At 37.4% G+C, this 6,418-nt stretch overlaps 1 pseudogene; it reads right to left on the bottom strand.

Moving 5' to 3' along the window:
- Positions 1–1,916: 1,916 nt before the first annotated feature.
- On the bottom strand, positions 1,917–2,752 carry LOC111159439 (annotated as a pseudogene).
- Positions 2,753–6,418: the final 3,666 nt, after the last annotated feature.

The following is a 6,418-nucleotide window of genomic DNA, read 5'->3' as shown; positions in this document are numbered from 1 at the left end:
ATTTATGTTTCTGTTCTTACTATAGCTCAAGAATAGTGTTAAATAGCTGAGTTGATAACCTGGCTCAGCCACTCGAGTACTTGCACAATGGGCTGATGAATGAAGTAATTATAAATAGCAGAGATGAAACCACTCCATGTGTTCTTTCATGTGCAATGGGCCAATATAAATGAAGTAGTTATAATAGCTAGGATGAAGTCTTTCCATGGTTATTTCCTGTGAAATGGGCCCTTGGATGAAGTAGTTATAAATGGCAAAGTTGAAGTCTTTTAATGGATTCTTTCTATATGGTCTCTTTTCAGTTAGGCAGGTATAGTGGCAGCCACTATTGAATGTCCTAGAAGGACAAATGGATGCTGAACCCCATTGTGGTTTCATCTATTGACACATTTAATCAGCAACTTGATTGCTAGCTGTTTACATTAGATCAGCGGATATTTCTTTGACTGTCCTAACGGCAGTACCTTGGCCATTAAGTGATCCAAAGACACATAGAATGTCTAATGTCCTTCACAACATTGCTTAGGACAAAGAAATATCTTTGCAGCTAAGAAAGTACAATAGTGAGCACACAACCAAATGATCCACTGCTGTGGCAATATGGGTATTATGCAGAAGCTGTCAGTCTGATAGAATATGAAGAATAGCTTTTAATGGTGGAAGTAAGTGTGTTTGGGGATGACACTTTGTGTTTTATGTGTGATATATACTTTGAACCAGTGAACATTATAAGATATTGTTTTGTGGATTGCATAGGCCTGGAAACCAGATAGGTGGTAAGAATGGCTCCTTTCACCATTATTTCCTTGGAGAACTTGAGCTTTCTAGACCTACACAGTTGACCTCACTGGGATGAGTGAATGCTTCCTCTGGGGACAGAGTAAGCTCTTCAATAAACCTAAAGTTTTAGTAGCTCACTGGTCATTTTGGTTTTCTTGTGTTTATAGATTCCTGACTGTTCTAGCATGCCAGGTATTATTAACCTCCATTATTGCAGAGAAATAGAAAGGGTGCTACATTTGATGATTACTCTAAATGGACAGTTGCAGCAATTACAGCCTGACAAGAGCATGGTAATCATGGATTTAGCCTTCTTAGGTGGGAAGATACGGATCTGGGCAAGTGATCTAGAGCAGCAGAAGTGCTGGAAAAATGTGAGGAAAATGTAGGATGGGTTGTGGTGAAGGAAGATGATGAATATCTTCCTGGGAACATGTGCAGTGATGGAACCCATTAACACTTGTTTCATTAACAGTCCTATGTTTGAAGGATCAGTGATGGAGTAAACTTACTCGGAACATGAATGCCTCTAAGCATGAGAAGGAAGATGTGGAGTGTCTCTGATGCTTTTGATGCCACACGTGTATCCCAAGAATGTAGACTCTCTTATACCATAAGCTGCAGAAATTTTTCTGCCTGAGGACTTTTCTTTAGATATCAGAACTGCTCAACCCGCTTGTGGGATAGCCTGGAACTGCTATGGTGTTAATGCCTTAGAGCTACCCCAACACAGAAATACACAGCTTCATAGCCTTTCAGGTGAAATCACCTAATGTGATAGAGTATATACAGTCACTTAGGGGGCCACAATTAGGATTGTGCCCCAATGTCCACAGTAGGAGGGTGCTACTTAATACTAGTTAATACATCTTCTATTACCTTCCTTCTTTTCTCTGGCTTATGTCCTCACTTTTGAACCAGTGTCATCTAGCAGTCCCTTCTAAATAAATTCCTTGCCTCTTGATTTTATCTCTGGGTTTTCTTTTAAAGCCATTGAACCTATATATACATAACAATTCAATATAGTGATGTTTGCGATTCATTACAACAAATTTACAGGTTATTTTTAGACTTCATATAGCAAGCTTAGGATGGCAGATGATGCCTTTGTTCAGGATGTGTTAAATCGGTGGGGCCTAAGTTGAGATGGGCCACCATGCAGTTGGATGTTTAGTTGTAAAGCTCCAAAAACATATGTGGTCAACAAATTCTGGAGTAAGATTCTCTTTGCACAATCGTTTTATTGCTGCTTTAATGTCTTTGTTCCTTAATGCATAGATGGCTGGATTCAAGACAGGGGTGATAGAAAAGTCAATAATGAACAGGTATTTGTCACTTGATGATGTGGGGAAAGGCCATACATAAAGAAGCATGCATGGAGTGAAAAATAGAACCACCATAGCCTGAAGCACATTTCTAGATGGTGACCAAAATGAAGACGTAGGGCAAGATTAGCAGCAAGAAGGTATCCATGCTCTTGAAGCCACAGTTGGCAGCAATAATAAACTTGGCTTCATTGGTTCTTACAAGATTTATGATCCTAGGAAAGTCACAGTAAACACTGTCTATTTCATTAGGACCACAAAAGGCAAGTTTATAATGAAAGCAAATTGAGACATAGCATGAATCACTCATGTTACCCATCCAGTGATTACAAATGAAACATATTTTAGGATTCATGATGTTTAGATAATGAAGAGGCTTACAGATTGCTGTGTACCTGTCAAATGCCATGGCTATGAGTAACACCATCTCCACTCTTCCCATTGTATAGATGAAGCATATCTGTGTCATACAGCTTTGGAAAGAAATTACTTTGCATTCATTTAAAAGGTCTTTGATTGTCTTGAGGACTATGATAGAAGAAACACCCACATCAATGAGGGACAGGTTGACCAGGAAGGAAGTACTTAGCAGGATGTAGGTGAGAATCAAAGATTACCAAAAACAGAACAAAAATGTTTTCCAACATGAATGCTAAGTAGAGCAGAGAACTGTAGGCAGCCGTGGACTGTGCTAGAGTCAAGAGACCAAACCAGGCCCTTACTCGCGCCTCCTGGAAGCCCAAGGGTTAATAAACCCGTGAGTGGAAAGTTGAGCAGCGCTTGAGAAAGGGTCTGAGCTATGGATCCTAAGACTCGCCAACGTGGTTGCCTGCATGTGCTTATCTGGAATGGGCAAAACAGGCCTGCTCATTGAATCATTGTGGGATTGTGCTGTCCTTGCACGGGCTATAAACTACACCATTGTAAGATTGTGCTGTGCTTACATAAACTATGTCTTGAGTAGCCTTGAAGTTAGTACATCTGGCTCCAGAGGGTCTGCTATTGGTGCTTGGAAAATAGATAATGGGAAAGCTTGAAGGGTTTTCTGTACATTTTGCAAACTCTTTCATAATCAGTTAAAAAAGGATACTTTTTTGTAGTTGTTTCTGTTAGCTATATAATGCCTTGCTGCCTTGAATAAAATTGGCACTGCTTGGACATCATCCAATGTGTCCCTCCTGTCCCCATCTCTTTACGTCTCATCTTCGTCTCACCATCCTCTTACCCTCTTGACCCTGGTCGTGTTGTCGCGCCAGCCGCGACAGAGAACATATCAAGACAAGAAAAAGTTTTTTCTCCCAAGGCAAGAAAGGGCCAGTAACACAACTACAGAGTCATTTTATCCACCCATTGACTGGGACAGGAAAGCTGATTTTCAAGTGACCTGGGGATAAAAATGAAAAAGAGTAAGTATAACTGTCAGCAACGTAGATTTCCTGCTTTGTTAATTAAGTTAGATATTATTGACTGAGAGAGGAAAAAGGAAGATTTGGAAAAAATAAGGTAGCAACAAATTCATTATATAGAGGGGGTATTTGAGAGAAAAAAATGTGACACTAAATTTTGCAAATGGAGCAAGAGGTATTCCTTTAATTTTAATTAATTCCTTTAATTTTAATCCCATAGTTAAAACTCATTTTAATTTTTTCAAAGATTCTGGATCATTTTTCTGACCTTTTCTCTAAATGTGTTCTCTTATGATTATTATCTCTTCCATCACATCCTTATTAATATTTCCACACTAATTTTATATTCTCTTACCTGAACTTTTATTAGCCCCTTAGTTTTTTCCTTTTCACTGCAATTAGAGATCACCATGACAAAAGTACTCAAACATATCCCATCACTCCCTACATTGGGCTTTTTAAATTTAAATGGAACTCAGGTGCACAGGCTCAGTAAATTTTTTTGAAGATTTATTTATTTATTTGAGAGAGAAGAACAAGTGAGAAGGAGAGTGGAAGGATAGAATATTCAAACAGACTCACTTCTCCTTCTGAGCCTGGAGCCTGACTTAGGGCTCGATCTCATGACTCATGAGATCATGACCTGAGATGAAACCAAAGAGTCATATGCTTAACCAATTCAGCCACCCAGGCACCCCCAGGCTCAGTAACTATAACACTCAGTTCATGACATGATTATTATTATGTTTGGTTCATGACCACTTTTAGTAAACAGATTACTTCATGACAAACTCAACTAAAATATTGTATATCTCAGAGTAAAGATTAGTAAATATAGTTATGATTAATACTTAATAATCAAGTCTAATGATCCCAGATAACAGAGTTGAGTGTCTTCAATATTTAAGGCATTGTTTTAGATCCATTATTACTTTCAAGCCTCCTAATGACTTCATAAGATAGGTTTAGTTTTATTATCACCATTTCATAAATGAAACTGAGCCTCAGAAAGATGCGGTGGCAGAACCAGGAGTGTATCAAGAGTTCTAGGATTTGAGAATATATTCTTCTAACCAATCCTCTGGGCTCTTCAAGGCCAGCACTTCCAAAAATACTCTGGCTCTCCTCAAGGTTTTAGATGCATCAGCTTTTTACTTTCATCTCAACTTTTCAATTCCCTTGATGGGTTACACATAGAATCTCTCCTTCAAAAATCAAATCTGTTAGGGATGAGATGGAGGGCAGCCTTCTTAGTTTTCTTTCTCTCTCAAACCCTTCACAGGTAAATTTATTAATCTTATACATTCCATTTATTGAACAAGCCAAAACAAGCTAAATTGCATGTCAGAAAATCCTTTTAAAGATCTCACCAGGGATTCAGCACACAATAGTCTACATGTAAAAATATCATATCTAATAATCAGTTTTCAGTCTTTGTCTTAATTACTTGTTCTCCAAATTTGGTACTATTGATCTTGAATTGTTTTTGAAACATCGTCTGTCATTGGTTGTTGTGTATGTATTGGCTGTCTATCCCAAAGCCTTTTCCGTACAGTTTGTGCTAAGAGAACACCTATCTGATTAGACATTTAATGGACATTTCTGAATTTTGGAAGAAGGTAGGTTCTTATCTTAGCCCTGGGATGAAATATGATAATCTATGTGTCTTGGCCATGAATTGGTGTAAGAGAGGCATGTAGCTGTTTTGATGAAATATAGAACAATGCCTCTTGTGGAAGGTTTTCTTTACCAGATTAAAATGGAAAAATTAATATGGAGAAGTCTCTTTTTCTGGCTCTCTTATCCCTGCATTCAATATTAATGTGATGCCCAAAGATGCAGCAACCATGAGCTTTGGGCATCTACATGTTACAGATGATATTATGAATGGATAGAAAAATTATCCAATGTAAAAGTTCTAGATGTCAGCAAAGGTCTACCTTCTGATAGCTTATAATGTGAAAAAAATAAAAATTTATTTCAAGAGACTGTGAATAAGGCAATGCTACTTGAAACTGGATGTATTTTTAATATTTGTATATCTAAGCTCTCTTGATTTTTTCTCCTATATCTCTAACTTCTTTCTCGTGTTTTTCACTGATGCATGGATTTTTTCCCTACATATTTTTGAGTGGTCATGTAACTAAGGAGACATAAAATATATATTTTTTCATTTCATACATGATCACAGCTTTGTAATAAAGCTTGAAATCAGGTAACGTGATGCCCCCAGTTTTATTTTTCTTTTTCAACATTCCTTAGTGATTTGGGGGTCTCTTCTGATTCCATACAAATTTTTGGATTATTTGCTTCAGCTCTTTGAAAAATACCAGTGGAATTTTGATCGGAATGGCATTAAAAGTATAGATTGCTCTAGGCAGTATAGACATTTTAACAATGTTTACTCTTCCGATCCAAGAGCATGGAATTGTCTTCCATCTTTTTGTGTCTTCTTCAATTTCTTTCATGAGTGTTCTATAGTTCCTCGAATACAGATCCTTTACCTCTTTGGTTATGTTTATTCCCAGGTATCTTATGGTTCTTGGTGCTATAGTGAATTGAATCAGTTCTCTAATTTCCCTTTCTGTATTTTCATTGTTAGTGTATAAGAAAGCCACAGATTTCTGTACATTGACTTTGTATCCTGCCACATTACTGAATTGCTGTATGAGTTCTAGTAGTTTGGGACACAATTTCTTGTTTTAATTACTCTCCACTTGTAAGGATTTCTATATCTATAGCTCTATTCCTGGACTCTAGCGTAATATATCCAAGACTGTACTGTAGTACATGAATGGACATCCCTCGAGCACTTCAAAGTTAAATTGTGCAAGTCTGAGCTCATGATTTTATCCTCTTTTTAATGTCTTAGGAAATATCATGACTATTATCTCTCAGGTGCTTAAT

Source organism: Enhydra lutris, unplaced genomic scaffold (assembly GCF_002288905.1).
Source record: "Enhydra lutris kenyoni isolate GAN:26980312 unplaced genomic scaffold, ASM228890v2 scaffoldscaffold4, whole genome shotgun sequence".
NCBI classification, from domain to species: Eukaryota; Metazoa; Chordata; class Mammalia; order Carnivora; family Mustelidae; genus Enhydra; species Enhydra lutris.
This window is presented reverse-complemented; position numbering and strand designations above follow the sequence as displayed.